Source organism: Oncorhynchus masou, chromosome 31 (genome assembly GCF_036934945.1).
Source record: "Oncorhynchus masou masou isolate Uvic2021 chromosome 31, UVic_Omas_1.1, whole genome shotgun sequence".
Classification (NCBI taxonomy): domain Eukaryota; kingdom Metazoa; phylum Chordata; class Actinopteri; order Salmoniformes; family Salmonidae; genus Oncorhynchus; species Oncorhynchus masou.
Genome location: NC_088242.1, coordinates 15,605,839 through 15,624,544, shown reverse-complemented (window position 1 = coordinate 15,624,544; position 18,706 = coordinate 15,605,839).

Sequence of the window (18,706 nt, the reverse complement as noted above, 5' to 3'; positions counted from 1 at the left end):
TAAGTGTTACATGATCTGTCACATGACCTCAGTATATATATACACCTGTTCTGAAAGGCCCCAGAGTCTGCAACACCACCAAGCAAGTGGCACCATGAAGACCAAGGAGCTCTCCAAACAGGTCAGGGACAAAGTTGTGGAGAAGTACAGATCAGGGTTGGGTCATAAAAAAATATCTGAAACTTTGAACATCCCACGGAGCACCATTAAATCCATTATAAAAAATGGAAAGAATATGGTACCACAACAAACCTGCCAAGAGAGGGCCGTCCACCAAAACTCACAGCCCAGATAAGGAGGGCATTAATCCGAGAGGCAAAAAAGAGACCAAAGATAACCCTGAAGGAGCTGCAAAGCTCCACAGCAGGGATAGGAGTATCTGTCCATAGGACAACTTTAAGCCATACACTCCACAGAGCTGGGCTTTACGAAAGAGTAGCCAGAAAGAAAGCCATTGCTTATTAAAGAAAAAATAAGCAGACACGTTTGGTGTTCGCCAAAAGGCATGTGGGAGACTCCCCAAACATACGGAAGAAGGTACTCTGATTAGATGAGACAAAAATGTTGCTTTTTGATCATCAAATAGAACGTTATGTGCGACGCAAACCCAACACCTCTCATCACCCCGAGAACACCATCCCCACTGTGAGGCATGGTTCGTGGCAGCATCATGCTGTGTGTATGTTTTTCTTCAGCAGGGACTGGGAAACTGGTCAGAATTGTAGGAATTATGGATGGCACTAAATACAGGGAAAGTCTTGAGGGATTTGAGACTGGAACATAGGTTCACCTTCCAGCAAGACAGTGACCCTAAGCATACTGCTAAAGCAACACTCGAGTGGTTTAAGTAGAAACATTTAAATGTCTTGGAATGGCCTAGGCAAAGCCTAGACCTCAATCCAATTGATAATCTGTTGTATGACTTAAAGATTGCTGTACACCAGCAGAACCCATCCAACTTGAAGGAGCAGGAGCCGTTTTGCCTTGAAGAATGGGCAAAAATCCCTGTGGTTATATGTGCATTTTCAGCAAACTTACATGTGTAAATATTTGTATGAACCTAACAAGATTCAACAACTGAGACATAAACTGAACAAAATCAAAAGTAACAGTCAGTATCTGGTGTGACCACCAGCTGCATTAAGTACTGCAGTGCATCTCCTCATGTACTGCACCAGATTTTCCAGTTCTTGCTGTGAGATGTTACCCCACTCTTCCACCAAGGCACCTGCATGTTCCCAGACATTTCTGGGGGGAATGGCCCTAGCCCTCACCCTCCGATCCAACAGGTTCCAGATGTGCTCAATGGGATTTAGATCCGGGCTCTTTGCTGGCCATGGCAGAACACTGTCATTCCTGTCTTGCAGGAAATCACGCACAGAACAAGTAGTATGGCTGGTGGCATTGTCATGCTGGATGGTCATGTCAGGATGAGCCTGAAGGAAGGGTAAAACATGAGGGGAGAGGATGTCTTCCTTGTAACGCACAGCGTTGAGATTGCCTGCAATGACAACAAGCTCAGTCTGATGATGCTGACACACCGCCCCAGACCATGACGGACCCTCCACCTCCAAATTGGAGTACAGGCCTCGTGTAATGCTCATTCCTTTGATATACGCAAATCCGACCATCACTGCTGGTGAGACAAAACCACGACTCATCAGTGAAGAGCACTTTTTGCCAGTCCTGTCTGGTCCAGCGACAGTAGGTTTGTGTCCATAGGCGACACTGTTGCAGGTGATGTAAGGCAGGTCCTCACCAGACAACAGGCCTATACTGCAAGTCCTCAGTCCAGCCTCTCTCAGCCTATTGTGAACAGTCTGAGCGCTGATGGAGGAATTGTGCGTTCGGGCAGTTGTCATCCTGTACCTGTCCTGCAGGTGTGATGTTCGGATGTACTGATCCTGTGCAGGTGTTGTTACACGTGGTCTACCACTGCGCGGACGATCGGCTGTCCGTCCTGTCTCCCTGTAGCGCCGTCTTAGGCATTTCACAGTACAGACATTGCAATTTGTTGCCCTGGCCACATCTCCAGTCCTCATGCCTCCTTGCAGCATGAATAAGGAACGTTCACGCAGATGAGCAGGGACCCTGGGCATCTTTCTTTTGGTGTTTTTCAGAGTCAGTCAAAAGGCCTCTTTAGTTCCTAAGTTTTCATAACTGTGTCCTTAATTGCCTACCGTCTGTAAGCTGTTAGTGTCTTAACGACCGTTCCACAGGTGCATGTTCAATAATTGTTTAAGGTTCATTGAACAAGGATGGGAAATAGTTTTTAAACCCTTTACAATGAAGATCTGTGAAGTTATTTGGATTTCTAGTAATTATCTTTGAAGACAGTGTCCTGAAAAAGGGATGTTTTTTTGTTGTTGATAAGTTTGGAGACATACTTGCAGCTGTAATTGCTGCAAAATGCGGCTTTACAAAGTATTGACTTTGTGGGGGTGAATAGTTATAGCACACTCAGGTTTTCCATTTTTTGTCTTATTTCTTGTTTGTACCACAATAAAAAATATTTTGCATCTTCAAAGTGGTAGGCATGTTGTGTAAATCAAATGATACAAACCCCCTAAAAAGCTATATTAATTCCAGGTTGAAAGGCAACAAAATAGGAAAAATTCCAAGAGGGGTGAATACTTTCGCAAGCCACTGTAAGTATGTACTGCAGACAATGGACCTATCTTCTGCTTTTACTACTTTACTACTACTTTTCAGCCAGAGCAGAGAGGGTCAGGTGATCCTGAGCAGCAAATGTATGTTCTAATTTGGGACAACGCAAGTGTCCATCAGACTGCTTCGGTCTGCAACTGGTTCTATCACCATCCCAGGTTTACAATTCTCTGTCTCCCACCATATTCCCCATTTCTTAACCCCATGGAGGAGTTGTTTTCAGCATGGTGGTGGAAGGTGTATGATCACAACCCCATGGAGGAGTTGTTTTCAGCATGGTGGTGGAAGGTGTATGATCCCAACCCCATGGAGGAGTTGTTTTCAGCATGGTGGTGGAAGGTGTATGATCACAACCTCATGGAGGAGTTGTATTCAGCATGGTGGTGGAAGGCGTATGATCACATCCCCATGGAAGAGTTGTATTCAGCATGGTGGTGGAAGGTGTATGATCCCAACCCCATGGAGGAGTTGTTTTCAGCATGGTGGTGGAAGGTGTATGATCCCAACCCCATGGAGGAGTTGTATTCAGCATGGTGGTGGAAGGTGTATGATCACAACCCCATGGAGGAGTTGTTTTCAGCATGGTGGTGGAAGGTGTATGATCCCAACCCCATGGAGGAGTTGTTTCAGCATGGTGGTGGAAGGCGTATGATCACAACTTCATGGAGGAGTTGTATTCAGCATGGTGGTGGAAGGCGTATGATCACAACCCCATGGAGGAGTTGTATTCAGCATGGTGGTGGAAGGTGTATGATCCCAACCCCATGGAGGAGTTGTTTTCAGCATGGTGGTGGAAGGTGTATGATCCCAACCCCATGGAGGAGTTGTATTCAGCATGGTGGTGGAAGGTGTATGATCACAACCCCATGGAGGAGTTGTATTCAGCATGGTGGTGGAAGGTGTATGATCCCAACCCCATGGAGGAGTTGTATTCAGCATGGTGGTGGAAGGTGTATGATCCCAACCCCATGGAGGAGTTGTTTTCAGCATGGTGGTGGAAGGTGTATGATCCCAACCGCATGGAGGACTTGTTTCAGCATGGTGGTGGAAGGTGTATGATCACAACCCCATGGAGGAGTTGTTTTCAGCATGGTGGTGGAAGGTGTATGATCACAAACCCCATGGAGGAGTTGTTTCAGCATGGTGGTGGAAGGTGTATGATCACAAACCCCATGGAGGAGTTGTTTTCAGCATGGTGGTGGAAGGTGTATGATCACAACCACATGGAGGAGTTGTTTTCAGCATGGTGGTGGAAGGTGTATGAACCCAACCCCATGGAGGAGTTGTTTTCAGCATGGTTGTGGAAGGTGTGTGATCCCAACCCCATGGAGGAGTTGTTTTCAGCATGGTGGTGGAAGGTGTATGATCACAACCCCATGGAGGAGTTGTATTCAGCATGGTGGTGGAAGGTGTATGATCCCAACCCCATGGAGGAGTTGTTTTCAGCATGGTGGTGGAAGGTGTATGATCCCAACCCCATGGAGGAGTTGTTTTCAGCATGGTGGTGGAAGGCGTATGATCACAACCCCATGGAGGAGTTGTATTCAGCATGGTGGTGGAAGGTGTATGATCCCAACCTCATGGAGGAGTTGTATTCAGCATGGTGGTGGAAGGTGTATGATCCCAACCCCATGGAGGAGTTGTTTTCAGCATGGTGGTGGAAGGTGTATGATCCCAACCCCATGGAGGAGTTGTTTCAGCATGGTGGTGGAAGGTGTATGATCACAACCCCCATGAACGTATGGCCCTTCTCCAGGCAATGGCCTGTGGTGACATTCCAGCAGAGTCCTGTCAGGGGTGGATGTGTCATGCAAGGAAGATGTTTCCCCCACTGTCTGGACAAGGAGAATATTGTCTGTGATGTTGATGAAAAACTGTGGCCGGACCAAAACAGACATGACTGACTTTGTTTTCACAATTGATTATCAGTTTCTTAGATTTTACTGTATTTTGACAGTTTATTTATCTATTCCGTACAATTGATCTAACACACAGTACAAATATGCCTATTTTTATTTTATCATCTAGTTGGTTAGGTAAAGTCAACTTCATGACATTGCTAGGTTGCTAGTATTACAGAGAAACAACTAAACATTTAGTTTTATTTATTCATCAAGAAAGAATCAATAGGCTACAGAGCTTGGTCAACTTAATTTACAAACATACCTCCTCTGAGTCCTGCTCACCACCAGCAGCTAAAATCAAATCAAATGCTGTCCTGGTCCAGTCATTCTGCCCCCTTCCTCAAAATAAAGCTGAGACTCACCTCTGGAGACACACACACACGGACACACACACACACCCACGCACACACGCCCACATCCCATTGTCATTTTTGACAGCTGTGAGTCTTTCTGGGTAAGCCTCTAAAAGCTTTGCACACCTGGATTGTACAATATTTGCCCAATAGTCTTTAAAACAATTCTTCAAGCTTTGTCAAGTTGGTTGTTAATCAATGCTAGTGATCCATTTTCAAGTCTTGCCATAGATTTGAGCCGATTTAAGCAAAACTGTAATTAGGCCATTCAGGAACATTCAATGTTGTTTTGTTAAGCAATGTCAGTGTATATTTGGCCTTTTTAGGTAATTGTCCTGCTGAAAGGTGAAATTGTCTCCCAGTCTCTGCAGACAACAAGGTTTTCCTCTAGGATTTAGCCCGTGCTTAACTCTATCCCATTTATTTTCCTCCTAAAAAAAACGTTAGTCCTTGCCGATGACAAGCATACCTATACCATGATGCAGCCACGACGATGCTTGGTGATGTGTTGTTTTGGATTTGCCCCAACGTTTTGTATTCAGGATCCAATTTTTATTCTTTGTAAATTTTTGGGCAGTATTACTTTAGTACCTTATTGCAAACAGGATGCAAGTTTTGAAATACATATATACAGAGTGCATTTGGAAAGTATTCAGACACCTTGACTTTTTCCACATTTTGTTAAAAGTTACAACCTTACAAAAATTCCCTCATCAAATTACACACAATGTCCCATAATGACAAAGCAAAAACAGGTTTTCAGACATATTTACAAATTTACTGAAATATCACATTTACATACGTATTCAGACCCTTTACTCAGTACTTTGGCAGCAATTACAGCCTCAAATCTTCTTCGGGTACGACGCTACAAGCTTGGCACACCTGTCTTTGGGGAGTTTCTCCCATTCTTCACTGCTGATCCTCTCAAGCTCTGTCAGGTTGGATGGGGAACGCCGCTGCACAGGTATTTTCAGGTCTCTCCAGAGATGTTAGATTGGGTTCATGTCCGGGCTTCTGCTGGGCCACTCAAGGACATTTACAGACTCGTCCCAAAGCCACTCCTGCGTTATCTTGGCTGTGTGGTTAGGGTCATTGTCCTGATGGAAGGTGAACATTCGCTCTGGAGCAGGTTTTCATCAACGATCTCCGTGGGGATAAAAAACATTCCCACATCATGCCACTACCATGCTTCCCCCGTAGGAATGGTGCCAGGTTTCCTCCAGATTTGACACTTGGCTTTCAGGCCAAAGATTTCAATATTGGTTTCATCAGACCAAAGAATCTGTTTCAGAGCTCTACGGACAGTTCCTTCGACCTCATGGCTTGGTTTTTGCTCTGACATGCACTGTCAACTGTGGGACCTTATATAGACAGCAGTGTGCCTTCCCAAATCATGTCCAATCAATTGAATGTACCACAGGTGGTCTCCAATCAAGTTGTAGAAACATCTCAAGGATGATCAAAGGAAACAGGATTCACCTGAGCTCAATTTTGAGTCTCACTGCAAATGGTCTGAAAACTTATGGTATTTAAGTTATTTATTTGTAATACATTTGCCCAAAAATCCCCAAACTTGTTTTCGCTTTGTCATTATGGAGTATTATGTGTAGATTGCTGCTATTTTTTATTTATTTAATCCATTGTAGAATATGGCTGTAACGTAACAAAATGTGGAAAAAGTCAAGGGGTCTTAATACTTTCCCGATACACTGGGTATATATATATATATATATATATATATATATATAATGAGAAAGAGAGAGAGCGAAAGAGAGAGAAATGAAGACCGTCTAGCTGTTTAGACCAATCCTGCCACTCAAAATACTATTTGTCATCTGCCTCCAAGGGTCTGGGGTGGAGGGAGGGGAATTGAGGGAAGATAGGAGGGAGGGAAGGTGTTTTCTCTCTGACAGACGTATTTTTCTATTACACTGATGATACGCTTCACCCTCTGCACATGGCAGATAGAGTTTTGTCATGTGGTTTAGACCCCTCAAACTCAACTCTGGACCTGGAAGCCATTGCATTTTTTCATTATTCCCCTCTAGTCAGAGACTGATTTAAACCTGGGACACCAGGTGTGTGCATTTCATTATCAGGTAGAACAGAAAACCAGCAGGCTCCAGATCCCGTAGGGTAAGAGTTGAGTACCCCTGGTATACACCTTACCTCCAGCTGCTACTTGTCTCACTCTTCTCCTACCCCTCTCCCTTCTCTATCTCTCCCTCTCCTCCTTTCCTCCCTATCATACTGCATGGACATTACCGCCCGCTGCTGCAGTATAACCCTGCTCATCTCTCCTATCTTTCTCTCTCTCAGCGCTTGTGCACCTCTCCTCTCCTTCTCCCTCTACTCCACTATCATACTCATAGAACTGACTTTCAGCTGCTCTACACCTCTGTCCTTCTACCCCTTTTCCATCCTTCCCCTCTCTTCCTGACCTCACCTCCTGCTGCTACTACTCTGCTCCTCTCTCCTTCCCCTCTTCTCCCCTCTTTTCCTCCTCTCTCCTTCCCCTCTTCTCCACTCTTTTCCTCCTCTCTCCTTCCCCCTCTTCTCCCCTCTTTTCATTCTCTCTCTTTATTATACTGTATAGACCTTACCTCCAACTGTTTACATTTACATTTAGCAGATTCTCTTATCCAGAGAGACTTACAGTTAGTCCATTCATCTTCAGATAGCTAGGTGAGACAACCACATATCACAGGCATAGAAAGAACATTTTCCCTCAATAACGTAGCTATCAGTAGAGTGTAGGTCGAGATGAGCGCCGAGGAAGGCATATATCAACAATCATGGGGACCCGAAATCGCCCTCTATTTATCAGTCTCCTTCTATATACGGGTTAATGTGACCTTGTTGTTGAGTGTCTGAAGGTAGGGAGGGGCAGTTCCTCTTGCTGATCCGTCAGAAAGCACCATGGTCTTGTAGTGAATGCAAGCTTCGACTGGAAGCCAGTGGTTGTACAGAGGAGTGGGTGACATGAGAGGACCTGGGAAGGTCGACAACCAGGCTGGCTGCAGCATTCTGGATAAGTCGCAGGGGTTTGATGGCACAAGCGGGGAGCGCTACTCATTGACATTATTTCGTACAGTGTTTTTTAAGTTACTGATGTAGGATCTTAATTTGAGCCAGTTTGCAACAGCAGGAAAATAATGATCCTACAGCAACACAAAATGTGAATTATTATGTGGATTATAATTTACATTTTTGCAGGGGTTAATACATTTCTCATAAGGGAAAATCAATTCTGAAAGTTAAAGTGGAAATGACAAACTTCAGAAGCCTTTTTAAACCTCAAATACACTAGACATTTAAAATGTCCTGTACTGCAGTAATGTTCTTCTGCAGCAGGGTGATAACATTAAGATCTTACATCAACAACTATATTCTGTAACACTGGAGATCTACCTATTCATGCCAGAGGCCATGATAGATTTTAAAGTTGTTTACTTACAATTCTGACTTGTCATGTAGCCCGGCAGGTAGGAATGTTGGGCCAGTAACCGAAAGGTTGCTCGATCGAATCCCCGACCTGACAATCTGTTGTTCTGCCCCTGAGCAAGGCAGTTAACCGACTGTTCCCAGGGCGCCGATGACGTGGATGTTGAATAAGGCAGCTCCCCGCACCTCTCTGATTCAGATGGGTTGGGTTAAATGCAGAAGACACATTTCAGTTGAATGTGTTCAGTTGTACAACTGACTCTGTATCACATTTACATAATGGAAAATAAACCTTGCAAATAGTTTCAATTGAATCAAAAGATTTAAGGTGTGTGTTGTGAGAAGAGAGAGAAAGCCTGAGAGGAGACAGAGACACAGAGACTGTAGGAGAGAGATGGCAGGTGTATGTGTGTGTTGAGTGTAGAGAGAGAAACCTGAGAGGAGACAGAGACAGAGAGACTGCGGGAGAGAGATGGCAGGTGTGTGTGTGTGTAGAGAGAGAAACCCTGAGAGGAGACAGAGACAGAGAGATGGTGGGAGAGAGATGGCAGGTGTATGTGTGTGTTGAGAGAGAAACCCTGAGAGGAGACAGAGACAGAGAGACTGTGGGAGAAAGATGGCAGGTGTATGTGTGTGTTGAGAGAGAAACCCTGAGAGGAGACAGAGAGAGAGAGACTGTGTGAGAGAGATGGCAGGTGTGTGTGTGTGTGTTGAGAGAGAAACCCTGAGAGGAGACAGAGACAGAGAGACTGTGTGAGAGAGATGGCAGGTGTGTGTGTGTTTTGAGTGCAGGTGCCCAAAGACAACTCTTCTCTTTATTTCTCCTCAATCTTTTGATTTCCTCTCCTCCACTTCCTCTCCTCGTCTCCTCTCCTCTTCTCCCTCTTACTCTCTGAAAGCTTTGGCCTCGACATGGAGCTTTGACATTAAAGAAGCAGTGCACCTGCAATAATCTGTGCCTAGAGGGGTGCGTGAGTGTGTGTGTGTGTGTGTGTGTGTGTGTGTGTGTGTGTGTGTGTGTGTGTGCTCTCAGTCGTCTAACAAACTGACAGCTATGTCAATGTTGTTCGAACAGTATAAAGAGAGACAACAAGATCTCATCTGCAGACCACAAGGTTCTCAGAGTTTCCCTTCGAAATTCAACAGTCTATTTTTGAAGCATTAATTCTGCATTTTTACAGGGTTAATTACGTGTGGTTACAAGGTTCATTCAGAAACAACTCAAAGGGTTAAGTTTGGGTATTAATTCTGAGTGGTTAAGGTTAGAGCTATGGTTTGGGGAAGGCTTAAAACAAACTACACTCCCAGCTCTCTTTTGTTTTGTGAGCTCTGAGGAAATGCATATCAAAATGTTCGAAAACTTAGTCTATTTCTATTGATCAGTCTGCTGTAGAATGGCAACTGTTTGATAGCAGAGGACTATAGGAATGAGGTGACCTATGCTTAGCAAACCAATCTCAATTCTGCGAAATTTATGGGGAAAACACAGATTGGAACTTTCTCATGTGGACCTATCGCCGGGAGCAACAGGTGCACGCTATCCTGCTTCTCTTGGGCCTGTGAAAGGCTCAATGAATTGTGTGAGAAATGGTGAGAAATGTCCCTGGAGCAAAACGTTGTGCTTTCCAGAAGCACAAGTACAGGACATCAATAAGATGCTCCCAAACATTTTAAACCTGCATCAGGACATCAATAAGATGCTCCCAAATATTTTAAACCTGCACCAGGACATCAATAAGATGCTCCCAAACATTTTAAACCTGCTTCAGGAAATTGAGTCTGTCGATGTTCATGTGGGATTCAATGACATTATGATGGGCAGCACAGAACAGCTGAAGATTTGGTCTCTGCTTGACACCAACAAATGCCCCATAATATCTGGCCCTCTGCCCTCCCTAAATCTATCACTTAGAAGATACATTTGATGATACAGTGGTAGCAATACAGGGTTATAAACATCTACAGAAGAGACAGAAATGCCAAAAGGTGGAGGTGTTGCCATTTATATTCAGATCCACATTCCTATAAGGCTTAGAGAGGATCTCATGAGGGCTAGGCGCCCCGCTAGTGGGACAACTTCCGGTGAAACTGGAGAGCACGCAATTCAAATAAATAAATGATGGATATTAAACATTTAGGTACATACAAGTGTCTTATATCGGTTGAAAGCGTAAATTCTTGTTAATCTAACTGCACTGTCCTATTTACAGTAGCTATTACAGCGAAACATGCGATTGTTTGAGGACGGCGCCCCACATCAAAACATTTTTCCACCGGCACAGGTTTCATAAATTCACAAATAACGATTAAATGTTCACTTACTTTTTGAAAATATTCCTCTAATTTGTCATCCAAAGGGTCCCAGATATAACAAAGTCAAAATAAGTTTATATTTACTCCTCAGATACCTTAAAATGTAATCAAACTATAATATTTCTTACGGAAAGAAGTACGTTCAATAGGAAACTGATTTTAGGTGTGTCTTGTCTTCATGACGTGCCCAAACACAAATTTCCAAGACTGTGTCCCTGTACTAAAACTGATAATTCTTATTTGTTTTGGAAGTTTACAAGCCTGAAACCGTGAAAATTGCCATAGGAATTGCATCCCGGAAGATAGAATTCAGTATACCCCTATACTTTTCATTGGAAGAGCATGGTCTCTCTCAACAACAACAAAAACCTGGCTGTTTTTTCTTTAGATTTTCTCCTACCATATCTATTGTGTTATATTATCCTACATTATGTTAACATTTCACAAACTTCAAAGTGTTTTATTTTCAATGGTACCAATGGGCACATCATTCAGACAGGAAGTGGAGATAATGGCGCCTATCCCTAAGAATGTTTTAATACTGTTAAAGTAATATGTTATATAGGTTATATAGGTTCATCTGCCTCACCTAAATCCCATTATGGTAGGAAGCTGCTATAGACCACCAAGTGCTAACTGTCAGTATCTGGATAACGTGTGAAATACTTGATAATGTATGTGATATCAACAGAGAGGTATATTTTCTGGGTGATTGAAATATTGACTGGCTTTCATCAGGCTGCACACTCAATAGAAACTTTCAAACTGTAACTAGTGCCTGCAACCTGGTTCAGTAAACCTACCAGGGTAGTTGCCAACAGCACAGGAATTAAATAATCAACATGTATTGATCACATCTTTATTAATGCTGCATAAATTTGCTTGAAAGCAGTATCCAAATCCATAGGATGTAGTGATTACAAAATAGTAGCCATATCTTGGAAGATTCCAATGGCTGGGCCTAATATAGTGTATAAGAGGTCATACAATAAGTTTTGTAGTGATTCCTATGTTGTTGATGTAAATAATATTTGTTGGTCCGTGGTATGTAATGAGAAGCAATCAGATGCTGCACTTGATACATTTATGAAATTGCTTATCACAGTTACTAATAAGCATGCACCCTCAAAGAAAATGATTGTTAAAACTGTTACATCCCCTTGGATTGATGAGGAATTGAACAATTGTATGGTTGAGAGGGATGAGGCAAAATAAATGGCAAATAAGTCTGGCACAAACGATTGGCAAACGTGCTGCAAATTGAGAAATCTTGTGACTAAACTGAATAAAAAGAAGAACAAACTACACTATGAAACAAAGATAAATGATATAAAGAATGATAGTAAAAAGCTTTGGAGCACCTTAAATAACATTTTGGGCAAAAAGCCAAACTCCACTCCGCAGGGTAGCCTAGTGGTTAGAGCGTTGGACTAGTAACCGAAAGGTTGCAAGTTCGAATCCCCGAGCTGACAAGGTACAAATCTGTCATTCTGCCCCTGAACAGGCAGTTAACCCACTGTTCCTAGGCCGTCATTGAAAATAAGAATTTGTTCTTAACTGACTTGCCTTATAAAATAAAGGTGAAATTAAAAAATTCAATGAATCAGATGGCTCATTCATGACAAAACTCACTGATATTGCCAACTACTTTAATAATTTTTTCATTGGGAAGATTAGCAAATTTAGGCATGATATGCCAGCAACAAACACTGACATTACACATCCAAGTATATCTGAGCAAATTATGAAAGACACGCATTGTCATTTTGAATTCTGCAAAGTGAGTATGGAAGAGGTGAAAAAATGATTGTTGACAAGCCCCCGGGGTCTGTCAACTTGGATGGGAACTTACTGAGGACAATAGCAGATGATATGGCCACTCCACTTGCCATATCTTCCATTTAAGCCTACTAGAAAGTGTGTGCCCTCTGACCTGGAGGGAAGCATAAGTCATTCCACTACCTAAGAATAGTAAAGCCCCTTTTACTAGCTCAATAAAATTTAGAAAAAGATTCAGCTTGACCAGATACAATGCTATTTTATAGTAAACAAATTGACAAAAGACTTGAAGCATGCTTATAGGGAAGGACATTCAACAAGCACAGCACTTACACAAATGACTGATGATTGGCTGAGAGAAATTTATGATAAACAGATTGTGGGTGATCTTTTGTTTTTTTGGCTTTTGACATTATCGATCATAATCTGCTGCTGGAAAAACAAGCCTTGGCTTTACACCCCCTGCTATATTGTGCATAAATAGTTACATGTTTAACAGAGCACAAATGGTGTTCTTTATTGGAAGCCTATCCAACATAATTCCCCAGGGCAGATGTCTAGGCCCCTTACTTTTTTCAATCTGTACTAACGGCATGCCACTGGCTTTGAGCAACACTATACACGTCAGCTACTACAGCGACTGAAATGGCTGCAACACTTAACACAGAGCTGCAATTAGTTTCAGAATGGGTGGCAAGGAATAAGTTAGTCCTAAATATTTCAAAAACTCAAAGCATTGTATTTGGGACAAATCATTCACTAAACCCTAAATCTCTACTTGTTTCACACCCTGATCTGTTTCACCTGTCTTTTGCTTAAATCCAACCCCCAACAGGTGTCTCCTATTTTTCCCCTTTATCCCCTGTGTATTTATACCTGTGTTTTCTGTTTGTCTGTTGCCAGTTTGTCTTGCTTGGTAAAGTCTACCAGCGTGTTTCCTGTTTCTCCCGCTCTCAAGTTTTGTTTTCTAGTCTTCCCGGTTTTGACCTTTCTGCCTGTCCTGACCCTGAGCCCACCCGCCGTTCTGTCCCTGACTTGACTCTGCTGCCTTGGATTACGAACCTCTGCTTGCCCTCGACCTGCCCTTTGCCTGCCGCTTTGTTATAATAAATATTCTGAGAATCATACTATCCGCCTCCTGTGTCTGCTTCTGGGTCATATCCTGAGTCGTGATATTTGTAATGAATAATGTGTAAATTGAGCAAGTTGAGGTGACTAAACTGCTTGGAGTAACCCTGGATTGTACTGTCATGGTCAAAACATATTGATACAACAGCAGCTAAGATGGGGAGGTTTATCCATAATAAAGCGCTGCTCTACCTTCTTAACAGCACTATCAACATGACAGGTCCTACAGGCCCTAGTTTAGTCACACCTGGACTACTGTTCAGTAGTGTGGTCCTGGTCCTGCCGTACATACCTACACGTACGCTACGGTCACAAGACGCAGGCCTCCTAATTGTCCCTAGAATTTCTAAGCAAACAGCTGGAGGCAGGGTTTTCTCCTATAGAGCTCAATTTTTATGGAACGGTCTGCCTACCCATGTCAGAGACGCAAACTCGGTCTCAACCTGTTAAGGAGGCTGCGAATTTTCGCAGCTTTTTGTTAAAAATCGCGCAAAATGTCAACGTCCTGCTAGTCATGCCGGGAATATAGTATATGCATATGATTAGTATGTGTGGATAGAAAACACTCTGAAGTTTATAAAACTGTTTAAATGATGTCTGTGACTATAACAGAACGTGTGTAGGAGGCAAAATCCCAAGGAAAACTGTTCACAAAAAACACAAAAAAAATATCAATCTGCCAGTTTCTGTATTGTCTATGGCAAAGGAAAATAGATAGCGCCCGGTTTACAGTTCCTACAGCTTCCGCACGATGTCGCCAGTGTTGGGAATTCTGTTGAAGTTAATCATTGGTCAAATGAGTAATAGGCACTTCCTGTCGTTGAGTATACCGGAGGAAGTTATGAAAGGGAGAATATGGACGGTGATTTCAAGACTTGCTGCTATTGAATACAGATCGCCCCGTGATCAATTTGATCGTTTATTAACGTTTACTAATACCTAAAGTTGGATTACAAAAGTAGTTTGAAGTGTTTTGTCAAAGTTTATAGGCAACTTTTTTAATTTAAAAAAATGACGTTGCGTTTTGAAACAGAGTTTTTTCCTGGATTTGACGGTGTTCATAAATGGGCATTTTGGGTATACATGGACAGATTTAATATAAAAAAAAGACCCAATTGTGATGTTTATGGGACATATAGGAGTGCCAACAAAGAAGCTCGTCAAAGGTAATGAATATTTTATATTTTATTTCTGCGTTTTGTGTAGTGCCGGCTACGCTAATTATTTTGTTTACGTCCCCTTCGTGTATTTCGGGGGGTTGCATGCTATCAGATAATAGCTTCTCATGCTTTCGCCGAAAAGCATTTTAAAAATCTGACATGTTGGCTAGATTCACAACGAGTGTAGCTTTAATTGAGTACCCTGCATGTGTGTTTTAATGAAAGTTTGAGTTGTATCGAGTACTATTAGTTGGCGCTCTGGAATTTCCGCTGATTTTGATCCCTGTACAGGGACCGCAGCCATAGGAAGACTCATCTCTTCAGTGGGTCATATGATTGAGTGTAGTCTGGCCCAGGAGTGGGAAGGTGAACGGAAAGGCCCTGGAGCAACGAACCGCCCTTGCTGTCTCTGCCTGGCCGGTTCCCCTCTTTCCACTGGGATTCTCTGCCTCTAACCCTATTACAGGGGCTGAGTCACTGGCTTACTGGGGCTCTCTCATACCGCCCCTGGGAGGGGTGCGTCACCTGAGTGGGTTGAGTTACTGAAGTGATCATTTTGTCTGGGTTGGGTTGGCCCCCCCCCCTGGGTTGTGCCGTGGCGGAAATCATTGTGGGCTATACTCAGCCTTGTCTCAGGATGGTAAGTTGGTGGTTGAAGATATCCCTCTAGTGGTGTGGGGGCTGTGCTTTGGCAAAGTGTGTGGGGCTATATCCTTCCTGTTTGGCCCTGTCCGGGGGTGTCCTCGGATGGGGCCACAGTGTCTCCTGACCCCTCCTGTCTCAACCTCCAGTATTTATGCTGCAGTAGTTTGTGTGTCGGGGGGCTGGGGACAGTTTGTTATATCTGGAGTACTTCTCCTGTCCTATTCAGTGTCCTGTGTGAATTTAAGTGTGCTCACTCTAAGTATCTCTTTCTCATTCTTTCTTTCTCTCTCTCTGAGGACCTGAGCCCTAGGACCGTGCCTGACATGATGACTCCTTGCTGACCCCAGGCCACCTGGCCGTGCTGCTGCTCCAGTTTCAACTGTTCTGCCTTATTATTAATATTGGACCATGCTGGTCATTTATGAACATTTGAACATCTTGGCCATGTTCTGTTATAATCTCCACCCGTCACAGCCAGAAGAGGACTGGCCACCCCACATAGCCTGGTTCCTCTCTAGGTTTCTTCCTAGGTTTTGGCCTTTCTAGGGAGTTTTTCCTAGCCACCGTGCTTCTACACCTGCATTGCTTGCTGTTTGGGGTTTTAGGCTGGGTTTCTGTACAGCACTTTGAGATATCAGCTGATGTACGAAGGGCTATATAAATACATTGGATTTGATTTGGTCAGATTCCACAAAGAGGGACCAATTGCTATTGGCTCAGAACAGGGCAGCACAGTTGGCCCTTAGATGAACACAGAGAGCTAACATTATTAACAATAAGCATGTCAATCTCTCCTGGCTCAAAGTGAGGAAGAGACTGACTTCATCACTACTTCTATTTGTGAGATGTATTGACATGTTGAATGCACCAAGCTATCGGTTTGAACTACTGGCACAAATCTCAGACACCCATGCATACCCAACAAGACATGCCACAAAGAGGTTTCTTCATAGTCCCCAAGTCCAGAACAGACTATGGGAGGCACACACTACTACATAGAGCCATGACTACATGGAACTCTATTCCACATCAAGTAACTCATGCAAGCAGTAAAATTAGATTTTTAAAAACCAGATAGAAATACACCTTATGAAACAGCAGGGACTGTGAAGCAACACAAACATAGGCACAGACACAAACACACAAAAACATACGCACTATACACACATGTAGACAGAGTGGCAGGAAGAGGACAGGGCTGAGGTTTGGGTTTAGTGTTGGAGTAGGGGAAGGAAGAGGACAGGGCTGAGGTTTGAGTTAGTGCTAGGGCCAGGAAGAGGACAGGTCTGAGGTTTGGGTTTAGTGTTGGAGTAGGTGAAGGAAGAGGACAGGGCTGAGGTTTGGGTTTAGTGTTGGAGTAGGTGAAGGAAGAGGACAGGGCTGAGGTTTGGGTTTTGTGTTGGAGTAGGGGAAGGAAGAGGACAGGGCTGAGGTTTGAGTTAGTGCTAGGGCCAGGAAGAGGACAGGTCTGAGGTTTGGGTTTAGTGTTGGAGTAGGTGAAGGAAGAGGACAGGGCTGAGGTTTGGGTTTAGTGTTGGAGTAGGTGAAGGAAGTGGACAGGTCTGAGGTTTGGGTTTAGTGCTAGGGCCAGGAAGAGGACAGGTCTGAGGTTTGGGTTTAGTGCTGGAGTAGGTGAAGGAAGAGGACAGGGCTGAGGTTGGAGTTAGTGCTAGGGCCAGGAAGAGGACAGGTCTGAGGTTTGGGTTTAGTGTTGGAGTAGGTGAAGGAAGTGGACAGGTCTGAGGTTTGGGTTTAGTGCTAGGGCCAGGAAGAGGACAGGTCTGAGGTTTGGGTTTAGTGCTAGGGCCAGGAAGAGGACAGGTCTGAGGTTTGGGTTTTGTGCTGGAGTAGGGACAGGAAGAGGACAGGTCTGAGGTTTGGGTTTAGTGCTGGAGTAGGGGAAGGAAGAGGACAGGGCTGAGGTTGGAGTTAGTGCTAGGGCCAGGAAGAGGACAGGTCTGAGGTTTGGGTTTAGTGCTGGAGTAGGGACAGGAAGAGGACAGGAGTAGGATAGGCTGAGAAAAGGGAAGAGCATGATTGACCAAAATGGACAAAACAGATTATGAACTCAATCTTAAAACGTAAATAAATATTTTTCCAGTGAGAATTTAAAATCCTAAACTGTTTTACACACTCTCATAATGCATTTGCTTGATTGGTTAAATTATTGTGATGGCACACTCTACATTTACATCTCTAGCACACGCTCTTATCCAGAGTGACATACAGTACACTCATTTTAAGATATCTAGGTTGGACAACCACATATTACAAGCATAGAATGTACAGGAAGTGAGGAGGATGATTATTTACAGATACTGTTTGAAGTAGGTTTTCATATGTTTTCGGAAGATGGGCAGGGACTCTGTTGGCTTAGCTTCAGGGGGGAAGCTGGTTCCACCATTGGGGTGCCAGGACAGAGAAGAGTTTGGACTGAGCTGAGTGAGAGTGGCCCTCCTGTAGGGCTGGGAGGGCCAAGAGACCTGAGGTGGCAGGACAGATTTGGGGTGGAGGGTTTGAGCAGAGCCTGAAAGTAGGGAGGTGCAGTTCCTCTTGCGCAATGGTCTTGTAGTGAAAATCTTCTACTTATTTCCACCCCTCTTCCTCTCCATCCTCCCCTCCCCCTCTCCCTCGGTGCATGTGGCGTATGCAGGAATCCACCTTAAAACATAATCCTACCAACTGATCCATTGGTACCCTTGGTGAATGTGTCTGAGCTGTGGTGTAGGCTACAGCTCTAACATCATTTTTTCTTTGACAAACCCCTAGGTAACTTAAGAATAGTGTCGTTTGCCTGTGCATCATAAAATGCACTTGCGCACGCACGCACGTGCGCACGCACGCACACACACACACACACACACACACGCACGCACACACACACACACACACACACACACACACACACACACACACACACACACACACACACACACACACACACACACACACACACACACACACACACACACACACACACACACCAAGTGTTTTCTGGAGTATAGTCAGATTGTCTCCATGGAGATTGTTTTCAGTAAATTTCACACTAATTCAATCAACACTGCTGGTGGTGTGTATGTGTGTGTGTGTGTGTGTCTGTTTCTCTCTCGTCTGTTGCCTGTGGCTGCTTGACAGAAATGAGCCGTAATCATATTAGACTCTGACTTCCTTTCCCTAAATATACATAAAATATGGGAACAAATGAGAAATATCATTTCTATCCATTAAACTCCACCTGTCAGAGACAAATACAAAACAAATATGAGTATCAGGTCAGCTATTTACATCTTTTTTAAATGATTGTGTCAAC